This window comes from Elephas maximus, chromosome 18 (genome assembly GCF_024166365.1).
Source record: "Elephas maximus indicus isolate mEleMax1 chromosome 18, mEleMax1 primary haplotype, whole genome shotgun sequence".
Lineage (NCBI taxonomy): Eukaryota > Metazoa > Chordata > Mammalia > Proboscidea > Elephantidae > Elephas > Elephas maximus.
In genome coordinates, this window is record NC_064836.1 from 70,423,890 (window position 1) to 70,437,123 (window position 13,234).

At 38.9% G+C, this 13,234-nt stretch overlaps 1 protein-coding gene across 5 annotated transcripts in view; it reads left to right on the forward strand.

The window, feature by feature from the left end:
• Positions 1 to 13,234, forward strand: part of COL8A1 (collagen type VIII alpha 1 chain) — a 186,192-nt gene that overhangs the window by 101,929 nt on the left and 71,029 nt on the right. For all 5 annotated transcript variants that reach the window (XM_049857921.1, XM_049857924.1, XM_049857922.1 and 2 more), the window contains exon 2: positions 4,445 to 4,563. The gene's annotated coding sequence lies outside the window, so the exon portion shown is untranslated. The remainder of the gene's footprint in view (positions 1 to 4,444; positions 4,564 to 13,234) is intronic.

The following is a 13,234-nucleotide window of genomic DNA, read 5'->3' on the forward strand; positions in this document are numbered from 1 at the left end:
CTTATTAGGAAACTGAAAGAGAGTTAAACCAAATTTCCAAAGATTCAGCAAAAGTAAATAGCAAAGCAGGATTCAAGTCCGGTGTATTTGCCCATAAAGTCTCATCTCTTTCTACTCTGCTCTGGTGTCTGCAGAGCCCTGGTAGCAAAGTGGTTAAGAGCTTAGCAGTTTGAACCCACCAGCCACTCCTTGGAAACCCTGTGGAGCAGCTCTGCTCTGTCCTATAGGGTCACTACAAGTCGGAATCAACTCAACGGCAACAGGCTTGGGTTACCGTGTCAGCAGTTCAGAATGAACAAATGAAACGTTTTGAAAATTTCATTCGAAATAATGAAACAATGTTTTGCAATACAAAGTGCACAATTTAACTGTGTATTGATTGACACTTAGACTGTTTCTATATTTTTGCTCCTATTAATAGAATTGTGATAAACACTTTATATAGTACTTTACCTCCTTTCTAATTATTTTCTTAACTGAATTCCTAGATTCCTAGAAAAGTCAAAACATATGGATATTTTAAAAGCTCTTGATATACAATATGAACTTTTCTTTCAGAAAGTTTGTGCCATTTTCTACTCCCGTTTAACCCAAAATAAATATTATTTTTTAATCTTGCCAATTTGAGAACCAACTTTTCAATCCATTGTTTAACTAACATTCCTTAAATTACTAATGAGGTTGAAGATTCCTTTACATGTTTATTAGCCTTTTTTTTCATATTTTGTGAATTATCTGTTCATTTCCTTGTCCATCTTCCTATTACGGTGTTAGTATTTTTTTCTTGGAGCTTTTTATATAAGAAGGATATTAAGACTATAAATTTTTGCAAATAACTTTTCTCAGTGTGTCTTCTACATTCAATTTTTTTTTAATTTTATTATTGATGATTCATACATACAAGAAGATATATTTCAGATATCTATTCTACCTAAGAAACCACATCAAAACCAGTGAATTAAAACAACAAACATCTTATCTCACAATTGTATGGGTCAGGAATTCACATAGGTCTCACCTGGGAGGTTTTTCTGTTCTTCCTGGTGTACTCACCTGGCAGATGGGCTGGTCTGAAGGTGGCTTTACTTACCTGTCTAGTGCCTTGGCAGGAATGGAAGGAAGGCTGGACTCTGCTGGCACTGCCAACCGGAGCACCTACAAGTGGCCTCCCCAGCATGGTGGTCTCAGGTAGTCAGATTTCTTACTTGGCGGCTCAGGGCTCGGGAGAACAGGGTTCTTGCTCCAGCCACCAAGGCAGCAACTGTGTGGCCTTTTATGACCCACCTCAGAAGTTATATAGTACCACTTCCACTGTGCTCTGTTGGTCAAGGCAGTCATAAGCTGGTCCAGATGCAAGGAGAGGGAACACAGATGATTGTCAAAGAATTTTCATCCATATTTTGCAACCTCCATGTGTGGTGGTTGTTTTTAGGTGGAGTCAAGTCAATTCTGACTCATAGCAACCCCATGTGAGAAAGCAGAACTGCCCCATAGGGTTTTCTTAGCTGTAATCTTTACAGAAGCAGATTGCCAGGTCTTTCTCCCGAGGAGCTGCTGGATGGGTTCGAACTGTTAGCAGCCAAGAGCTTAGCCATTTGCACCACCTGGGCTCCTTAAAACCTCCATAGGGTATAAAAACTTTTAAAGAGTAAAGCAAACTCCCCTTCACTTTTTCATTTTGTTCAGTATAGAGTTCTTATATACAAATAGTTCTAAAGTATTTATATAAATAAATTTCTTTACAGTTTCTTTTATTGCTCTATAATTTATATATTTTTGATTATTTTCAAAGTGCCTGTCTACTAAATCAAGGGTAGTATCAATTTATATATTCAGAGAAATGACTTTATGGTCTTCAGGTCCTTTAAGCACTATGTGTTGTGGATGAATTAATTTAATTCTCTTCTTAAATTTCCATAGTGACACAACTGAGAATTTACCTAACCAGTTCAGGTTGGACCGTACATTTAATTAGGTAGTTTCTGTGTGGAGAAGAAAGAGAATCTGACTGTATAGTTCTAGTTTAGTACTTTGCCATATTTCTGGCTCATTCTTTCAAGATGAATTGAAATACAATGAGCTACGTATTGCCTGTGTAGCTAATAGTTCCCTTCATGTCTTGCTGTGGTGCTTGGATATTGAATAATTTGATGACTTCATAAATGGCAATTGTATCACTGTTTCTTACAAATGTTATGAATCGCAAAGTTTTTTAAAAAAAAAGTATCATCACACAAGACCAACAAAAAAATCTTTTAATTAATAATTACTTTAAAGAACATTCTTCTGGTTCATAGAGAAGAAAATAAATGTGAAATAAATGTAGAATGACAATACTCATATCATGTTCTAAAAATGTCAATTTTCTCTGCCTCAAATGTTGCATTTCAAAAAAAAGCTTGGCCATCTACCTGGGTATGGGTCTTCAGCATTTCTATTTTCTCTGTATACCTTTCCACCATCTTATTTCACCACATCCAGAAAAAAAAAAAAGAATTTTAGAAGACAACGTTGGAAAAAAATCTTACTGTCTAATACAGTAAAGCATCTTCAGAGGGCAGGGGTTGCATCCAGTTTTTTTCAACACTATATCCCTAGCACTAAGCATTGTGCCTTGCACATAGTAGGTGCTTGGTAAATATTTATGGAAGAATGATACGGAGAGAGGCACAAAAATATTTATTGGCCTGTTCGGTTGCTCAGTGAAATGTCAGCAATTCAAACCAACCAGTCACTCCATGGGAGAAAGATATGGCAGTCTCCTCCCATAAAAATTACAGCCCCGGAAACCCCATTGGGCAGTTCTGCTCTGTCCTATAGGGTCACTGTGAGTCAGAATCAACTCGACGACAGTGGGTTTGGTTTGAGTTTGGTCCGGCTATCCAGTCTGAATCTGAGTATCTTTTTCATGGAGGGAGCTCTGCTTATGGAGTGTCTCCTACCTGTCTGTCTCTATTACCTATCAGTCTTCTTCAAGGAGTCATACCACATGAGCAGTGGACTGGAAAAGCCAAGGTCTTGAGTCCATTTACCTTCACTGAACTTTATTGCTAAAGATAATTTGAGATCCCACAGCTTTCCAGGACAAAAGGTTCTCATATCGCCTAGGGTTAACTCAAACTTTGTTTATGTCTGAGTACCTACTAGCTGAGCCAAAGTTCAAGCATCGTGAGCTTCATAAGGAAGGCCACGTGCCTGAGCCTTATGTTTTAGTAGCATTCCTGTTTTATAGACATTCAGCAGCTGACGGGCATTCAAGTATTTCTTCATTTTATCGTTAACACTAGACACAGATAAACTGTAGAACAACGCTCTCCAGTAGGTAGCCACTAGCCACAAGTGGCTATTTAAATTCAAATTAATTAAAAGTAAACTAAAAATTCCGTTCTTCAATAGCACTAGCCACTAAATGCTCAATAGCAATGTGGCCAGTGGCCACTGTACTGAACAGTGCAAATACATTAGGACAGAAAGTTTGTTGAACAGTGCTATTCTAGAATATACCACTTGTATCACATTGCAGAAATTCCTAACTGAATACTCAATTCTTCACTTATTCTCTATTCAAGGAAACCCTGGTGGTGTGGTGAAGTGCTACAGCTGCTAACCAAGGTGTCAGCAGTTCAAATCCACCAGGCGCTCCTTGGAAAACCTATGGGGCAGTTCTACTCTGTCCTGTAGGTTCGCTCTGAGTTGGAATCGACTCCATGGCACTAGGTTTGTTTTTTTTTTTTTTCCTGGCTTTCAAATCTTTTTATTTACCTGAATGTCTGAAGTTGCTCGTGTTTAAATCTTTATTGAACAGCAAAGTAGATAATATTTCCAAAACAAGTCCCTGTGGAACACACCAAACAAAACAGTATTTAGTTCTCAAAACAGAGTTAAATTTCTGAAATTTGGTTCAGAGCTGGAAGAAGTCTCACGTGGTATTAATATCCCCATACAGATGTCTATAATTTAGAAATTAATGGAAGTTGAATTAATGAGATCTTAGCACATAATACAACCATGCAATAAAGATGTACCTGTTGCCATAGAGTCTATTCCAACTCATAGCAACCTTCTAGGACAGAGTAGAACTGCCCCATAAGGTTTCCAAGGAGCGGCTGGTGGATTCGAACTGCACCACCAGGGCTCCAATAAAGACATACAACAAATTATTTATTTGGACTAAAATTATATGTAGTATATGCATAAAAATAAGTAAATGCATACTTACAAATACAGAAACACACACAAAAAAATATTCTCTCTTCTAATCAGCCTACAATATCCCCTAAAGTCCACTTAAATTTTGATAAATAATAGCATGTCTTATAGAAGTGTGTTTTTGTACATTCTTAGGGTGTAATTTCTCCTGTGATCCAAAAACGAGACACTGGACAATAATTGGGCTTCTCCTTGTCTTTCCACCTGAGTGAGTGTCCCCTTTGTTCTTTTTCAGGAGCAGTTCTGCAGGTGGAGCAGCCTCTGCTGAGGAGACAGAGCCCAGCCCCGTTGTGTCACCAAAAGGCAGGAGCAGGGACCGTGGTCCTCAGTGCTGCAAGCCGGCCAGGTCTAACTGTGAGTGGGAGAAGCGAGGGAGGGCGGGGCAGTGGCAGCAGCCGCTGGGTGGTCCCCAGGTGAAGGGTTCAGTCGTTCAGATACCAGTCTCCAGGGCTCTCCCTGGCACAGTGGGAGCAGGGCAGTGGGTTGGCAGATACCCAGGGATTGGGCCTGCCTGTGCGTCTTACCTCCCATCCCCATCTCTGCCTCAGCAAAAGCCTGGAGACCGTCGCTGCTGAGTCCAGGCTGTCAAATCCCTGATAGTAAAATACATGTGCAGAGTGTGATCCTAGCTAATTTTTAAGCTCAGGCAAGCTGAATAGAATTTTAAAGTAATCATTTCCATAGGAGCTGACTGGGCGTCCAAGTGTTCACCAGATGGGAGTAGCTCGATTTTGCAGAGGAAATTTGCTAACTTAAGCTTCTTTTCATGATTCAGCAGAGGGTTTTAAGTAATACAAAATCTGGAGATTTGTAAAATAAATAATTCAAGTGCAAATGGGAAAATTAAAATAATCTTATCATCTCCCAGTCATGTCCATATGTGCTTTTGTACCATGATCAGATTTCTCTTAATTGGGCCAACTTTTTTTTTTTTTTTTCTGGCTCATATTTTATAGTTTTAAGTTATGAGCTGTAATGAAGAAATGATTCCTTTCATATGACTGAAGTGACGTGTACAAAATGTTCCTAAAGGTGATCTAGGATGTAAGAAACAGAGCGCCATGTAACAAATATGGTTTTATTCCCATGTGATATTGAATATATCCACAGTAAAATCTAATAATAATAACAGCATGCCAGAGACCTTTTTACGGCTTGATTGATCCCTCACTAGATGCAATAAAAATATAGAGTACATCATTAACTTTCGAACTTTGATGGAAAAAAAATCATACTATCCATTTCTGACAAGCAGACATTATCTCATAGTATCCACAGCCCTCCTATAGTTAAGACCGTTGCCTGGTCTTAAGTGTGACTTTTGGACAGGCAACTCAATATTTCCCAGTATGTGATAACACAATGACTCTTTATAGTCTATTTAGTTTGATTTCGTACTTGAAAGGATGAATAATTAAGATTCCTCAGATTTCTGAGTTCTTGATGAAGGCGCATCTGTACAAAAAGAAAAGCCCAGTGTGTAGCCCTATAGTGAAGGCCATGTGACCATTCTGTCTGGAATGAATGCACTCTGAGCTCCTGAAGACATGCAAATACATTAAGGATTTTCCTATGGTATATTTTTCCTGTAGGTACCACTAGTTATTTTGGGTGGATTCCATCAAAGCTAGATGTTATCCAAATGAAATGTTTGTACTGCAAAATCATTGAATGAAAAATATATGCTCAGCTAAGCAACAGGTTAGAGGACTCAAGCCGGTAAAGTATTTTGGAGAAGCTGGTGCAGGAGGCAAGGCTCGGGTTACATTCATAACGTCAGGGTAAGGCTCTGAACTCAATCCAGAGAAACTTTACAATTGTTACAACCAAGGACAGGCTCAGCTTCTGGAGTTCTTGTAACAAAATCTGGCTGCGAAGGGCCTCGATGGGCTCACCCAGTAAAAATTACAACAATAATGTTAAACTAAATCATTAAAAGGCAGAAGGTGGTTATGACAGGGCAGAGGAGAAGAACTGCTGGTAAAGTTATGGTGGAAATATGGAAAAGATACTTTATTGGGCTTTTAAAAAATTAAACTCTGTTTTTAAACTAGGGCGCAAAAGCGTTAAAATGTAAAGGTTACTCAATAAACTATTTCATTCAATGGTCAACAGCAGTGATTCAGCAAGTGAAAATAAAAATTGCTTTAATTCAACATGGCTGTCAATTCCAGCAGGACGGAAACTTACACAGGATAGTTTTCTAATAAAAATAACCAGCTGAAAGCCATTTTTAAGAAGGCATTCTTGTCAAAAAAGAAAAAAGAGCTTTTTGAATGTATGTCTTTTTCTCAGTAAAAATTTCACCTAGTATAAAACTCTAAATATTTTACGTGGTTTTAAAATTCTGTGAAGAAATTCACTTTAAACAAATGTATAAAATGACAAAAACCTTTTAAATACAAAAACCATGATACACATACAATTAAAACCTGTTGCTGCAGAGTCAATTCCGATTCATAGTGACCCTCTAGGACAGGGTAGAACTGTCCCATAGGGTTTCCAAGGAGTGCCTGGTGGATTTGAACTGCCGACCTTTTGGTTAGTAGCCATAGCTCTCAAGTATAGCACCATCAGGGCTCCACACAGACAATTAGGGAAATGGAAATAGATTATGATAACTAGTTCTGTGTGCCCTGCAAAAGGAGAGGTGTAACTTTTTTTTTAAATAATCTGGAGCTTCCTTTCTGATCATCTGTTTACCTTCTGGAAATAGAGTCCTGAATCAGATATCAGACATATTGTTAGATTCCATATTTTCCTCAAATTAATTAACATACATCTGTAAGGGAAGTTATCACAGAAACAAATTCCCTTTGTTCATTAAAATATCAAACGTGCCTTACACACAATAGGCACTAAGTACTGCAGATTGAACTGAACGATTCCACTTTCCGTTCAGAGATTCATGTGTCTCTTGGATTCACAGTGAAGAGGAGGTGTTTCACACATGGGCATTAATGAGCTACCTCTGTAACCAAAAATAGCCCTGGAAAACCGCCTGAACTGATTCATATATGTTTTATTAATCAGGCACGCTACAGAAGGACTTCCTTGTGGTTGTACCACATCTTGGAGATAAATAGACTGGGCAAACCACAGTTCAATTTAGAAGTTCTTTGAAACTTTGAAGAATATGAGTTTTTATATGACAGCAATAAAGTCCAATCCTTGCTGGCTGTAATTCTGAGTACATATATATTCTCTCTATATATTTTTACTGCAGAACATTATGACAGTGACCAAGAAGACGCTAATATTTAATCTGGAATTTACTACTCTTCTAGTCCCCAAATTTTACTTTTTTTTAATGAAAAGTTCTTTTTTTTTTAAAGCTAGCTTGGTATGAACAACCTTTAGTTGAAGCAGATGGCTGCAAGTCCAGAAGCCTCAGATTCTATCCTTGATTCTCCTACCAACTTGGAATGTGGCCTTGGGCAAGTCATGAGAGTAAATCTACATTAAAAAGAGTAATAATGCTTTACATGTGTATGGGCTTTATGATCTAACAGCACTTTCACATACAATATCTTAATCTTCCAGAGAGGAGTTATGGCAGTTATTAACAACCCCCATGATGAAGACTAGGAATTTGAGACTCAGAGAAATTAAATCACTTGCTCACAGTCACATTAATATCAAATGTCAGAGCCAGGAACATGATCCTGGGCTGGTCTTTGTCTTCTTTCCTCTACACCGACCTGCCTTCTCCGTTGCCTAAATAGAGGCAAATGGGGAATGACTAGAGCCATGCTGTCCAGTAGGGCAGCCATTAGCCACGGGTGATTATTGAGCACTGTCTAAGCCATCTAGGGCTACTATAACAGAAGTTCCACAAGTGGATGGTTTTAACAAACAGAAATTTATTCACGCACAGTCTAGTAGGCTAGAAGTCTGAATTCCGGGTGCCAGCTCCAGGGGAAGGCTTTCTCTCTCTGTTAGCTCTGGGGGAGTGTCCTTGTCATGAATATTTCCCTGGTCTAGCAGATTCTCAGTGCAGGGACCCTGGGTCCAAAGGACACACTCCTCCTGGCACTACTTACTTGGTGGTATGAGGTCCCTCTTCTCTCTGCTCAATTCTCTCTTTTATATCTCAAAAGTAATATACAACCTAATCCAGTAGATTGAGTCCTACCTCATTAACATAACTGTCTGTATTCCTGCCTCATTAACATCTAGAGGTTTTAGGATTTACAACACAGGATAATCACACCAGACCACGAAATGGCAGACAACCACACAATACTGGGAATCATTCTGGGGGGACACAATTCAATCTATAGCAAGCTCTTGAAACGTGACTAGTCCCAATTGAGATGTGTTGTGAGTGTAAAATACAAGCCAGATTTCTAAAACTTCGTATGAAAGAAGAATGTAAAATATCTCACTAGTACTTTTTCATATTTGTTGCATGTTGAAATGATAATGTTTTCAGTATATTGAGTTAAAAAATATATACTATTAAAATTTTTATCTGTTTTGTTTTACTTTTTTTAAATGTGGCTACTAGAAAATGTAAGGATCCCTGCTGGCACTATGATTAAGTGTTCGGCTGCTAACAGAAAGGTCAGTGGTTCGAACCTACCAGCAGCTCTGAGGCAGAAAAGACCTGGTGATTTGCTCCCATAGAGATTACAACCTAGGAAGCCATATGGGGCAGCTCTACTCTGTTCTACAGGATCACTATGAGGCAGAATGGGCTCAACAGCACACAACACAACAACAACTAGAAAATGTAGGGTTACATACGTGGCTCCCATTTTATATCTACTGGACAGTGATGGACTAGAGGATCCCATTGTGCTGTGTCCACAGTACTGATATCAGATGCCAGTGGTGGGCAATCTCTGTTGTTTGTGCACCTGTCTCCGTGTGGCTGAGAGCAATTTCCAAAGATACTGTGAAACATAGAGCAGCGTGGATTAGCAGCAATGACTCATTTGTTCTCACACATCTGCCACATGCAGAGAAAAAGTCAGACTTAACCGGTTGATGCCTCAAATCGCTCATTCATTAAATGGGTTCATTTTATACTTGCTCAAGTCTTGAAAGGCTTAGAGGAAAAGTGTCATAGAAAGAACAACTCTATATTTATGGCTCTGCAGTGAACCCTATTTTAAAAACATGCTCCCATTAATCATTATGAGCAAATATATCATTGGACTGTTAGGCAATGTAAGATAATAATTATGTGTAAGTGTCTCGTAATATATAGTTCTTGCCCCACCAAGTCTTCAAGGTATTTTATATATAACCCCTAAAGCAGCTCACTGCTCTTTTGAAAAAAATCTAACTGAAACTCCTCAGTAAAAATAGGTTCTTATTTAGAAAATATATATACATTAGTAAAAAAAAATAATTGGGCAAATTTGCTGCAAAAGACCTCCTTAAAATGTTAAAAAGCAAAGACGTCACTTTAAGGACTAAGGTGTGCCATGGTGTTTTCAGCCATCTCATGTGCATGCGAAAGCTGGATAATGTATAAAGAATACCAAAGAAGAATTGATGCCTTTGAATTACAGTGTTGACAAAGAATATTGAACATACCACAGACTGCTAGAAAAATGAACAAATCTGCCTTGGAAGAAGTACAGCCAGAATGCTCCTTAGAAGCAAAGATGGCAAGACTTCGTCTCATGTACTTTGGACGTGTTAGCAGGAAGGACCAGTCCCTGTAGAAGGACATCATTTTGGTCAGCAAAAAAAAGGAAGACCCTCCATGAGACGGATTGGTACAGTGGCTGCAACAATGGGCTCAAGCAGAGCAACAATTGTGAGGATGGCACAGGACCAGGCAGTGTTTTGTTCTGTTGTGCCTAGGGTCGCTATGAGTCTGAATGGACTTCACAGTACCTAACAACAACAAAAAATAACCGTAATCAATAAACGGTAACACCTATTTAGAATTTAATATTTGGGTTAAGCACTCTGCTAAGAGGTGGACTAAAATTACCTCATTCATCAAAGGACTTTAAAAAGTTAGCAACCAGGAGTAGGACCAAAGCCCTCCACCATCACTACCTCTCAGTATGATGCTATTTAAATCACAATGCAACCTACTGTGGTAGAATTGGGGTTTTTGATATTGATTCCATATTATTCACTTCCCCTCAACAAGTATTTATCTAGCACATACAATGGACCAAGAAGAGTTCTAGATACAGAGAGAATACTGAGCAATGAAATAGGGGCTCTGCCCTCAAAGAGTGTACACATTGGTAGGCTTGTGAACATGCATTTGAAGATGCATACTTAAAAAAGATTATATTAAGAGGGAGTTCACTTTCTAAAGGGTTTCTTTATGTTGCAGTAAATATCTTTACAGCATCTTCCACCAGTGTGTTAAAATTTACTTATTGTTTATAAAACAAAGCTCTCGGGTAAAAACAAAAACTATGTAGTATAAATTTTAGAAGTTTGCTTCACTTTGTATATTATACCCACTTTGAATAAAAATGGAAACCATGGCGGCATAGTGGTTAAGTGCTATGGCTGCTAACCCAAAGGTCAGCAGTTCGAATCCACCAGGTGCTCCTTGGAAACTCTAGGGGGCAGTTCTACGGCAATGGGTTTTTGGTTGGGTTTTTGAATAAAGCGAGCTGAAATTACCTTAAATATTTTCAGGAACAAGGAGGGATGAAAACAAAGAGGACCTAAATCAAAATGGCACTAAAAATAACCAAACAGCTAAAATCAAAAGTTTTATAACTTTTTATACGATAGTCATAATACGTTTTCTTTGAAAGTTGTTGCTATTGCTGTTAGGTGCTGTCGAGTTGATTTTTGCGTCACAGAGACCCGATGAGACAGAGTAGAACTGCCCTATTGGGTTTTCTAGGTGGCACACAGCAACAACAATCTTCGTTGTTGTGGTTGTTAGGTGCCGTCAGTTCGGTTCTGACTCATAGCGACCCTATGCACAACAGAACGAAATACTGCCCGGTCCTGCGCCATCCTCACAATCAATGTTATGCTTAAGCCCATTGTTACAGCCACTGTGCCAATCCACCTCGTTGAGGGTCTTCCTCTTTTCCGCTGACCCTGTACTCTGCCAAGCATGATGTCCTTCTCCAGGGACTCATCCCTCCTGACGACATGTCCAAAGTATGTAACACGCAGTCTCGCCATCCTTGCCCCTAAGGAGCGTTCTGGCCGCACTTCGTCCAAGACAGATTTGTTCATTCTTTTGGCAGTCCATGGTATATTCAATATTCTTTGCCAACACCACAATTCAAAGGCGTCAACTCTTCTTCAGTCTTCCTTATTCATTGTCCAGCTTTCACATGCATATGATGCGATTGAAAATACCACGGCTTGGGTCAGGCGCACCTTAGTCTTCAAGGTGACACCTTTGCTCCCCGACACTTTAAAGAGGTCCTTTGCAGCAGATTTACCCAATGCAATGCGTCTTTTGATTTCCTGACTGCTGCTTCCATGGCTGTTGATTGTGGAGCCAAGTAAAATGAAATCCTTGACAACTTCAATCTTTTCTCCGTTCATCATGATGTTGCTCATTGGTCCAGTTGTGCATCAGTCTTCAGAGGAGCAGATTGCTAGGTCTTTCTCGCTCGGACCCACTGGGTGGGTTCTAAATGCCAACCTTTTGATTAGCAGCCAAGTACTTAACCACTGCACCACCAAGTCTCCTTATCTTTGAAAGTGGAGTTTAAAAGTTATCTAGATAAGCTAATTATATATTAATTTTAAGAAGACATTCTGAAATAAAATGTACAACTCATTGCCAAGTTCTTAATGTTCATGCTTACCTAGATGTGCAAACGTCATGTGTGAATGTATCATATAATCGTGTCTTTGAGCTGGTTAGGGGCAGAGTGATCCTAGAAAGTAGATGTAAAGCTGCTTCAGGAGTACCATTTTAAAAACCATGGAGAAATACTTGGTCTGATAACTTCTTTTATAAAAACAACACAAAAATTTTACTGTGTACAAAGAAAACTGAAATGAGTTCATGGTGCCACTTGATCATTAAGTCATAAATTCACAGATTGTCAGAGCTTCTACATTATCTCATCTGATACCAATATTTTGCAGATGACAAAACCAAAACTATTTACTCAGAAAGTGAAATCACTCAAAACTATCCCAAAGAATCCAATAACTTCCAGAAGGTTATCTAGGAAGGACTAGGTGTTTCAAATCCTAATAGACCTTTAATTATAACTTGAATTTTTAGTTTGGTTGTAGATGCTCCTATACTAGGAAGGAAAGGTGCTGATACTGACTGTGAAAAGTACAGTTACATTCACATGAATATACCAAAGGCAATGATTTCAGACCAGATCACTCACCCATTACTCAGCTTCCCTCCTTCAGTGAGTCAGATAATTGAAATGTACGTTCCTTGCCACTTTTCAGACACAAATCATCTATTGTCATGAGAAATTGACTATTTCCAAAGTTGCTAATAGACCAAAGAGTAATGCAACATTCCTTAAGTGAAAAAAGAAAGGATGTAAAACTTCTCCTGACTTTATGCATTAAAAAAAAATGCTTATAAAAAATTATATGTATTAAGGACATAGTCCTCGTCCCCACAAATACATACTTACTTCATATCATGGAGATGGTTCTGGCACAAGTAAATAATAAAGCTCTTTTTTCTAAGTTCAATGGCTATCTAAGAAATGGGAATAGTAACACTTGATTTTAAGGAAAATAGAATAGTATATCCATGTCTACTATCATCCGTGAAATAGAGATAGGAGTTCTTGTGTGCCCACCCTATAGGACAGAGTGGGGTTTCCAAGGCTGTAATCTTTATGGAAGCAGACTATCTTCCGTTATCTTTCTCCTGCAGAGTGGTTGGTGGGTTCAAACCACTGACCTTTCTGTCAGCAGCCGAGCGCTTAGCCACTGTACCACCAGGACTCCTAGGGATAAGAGTAGACTCTTGCAAACTTGTTTATGGATTAAATCAGTTAATAAACTAGTTGCCATCGAGTCAATTCCAGCTCACCCCATGTGTGTCGGAGTAGAGCTGTGTCCCACAGGGTTCTCAGTGGCT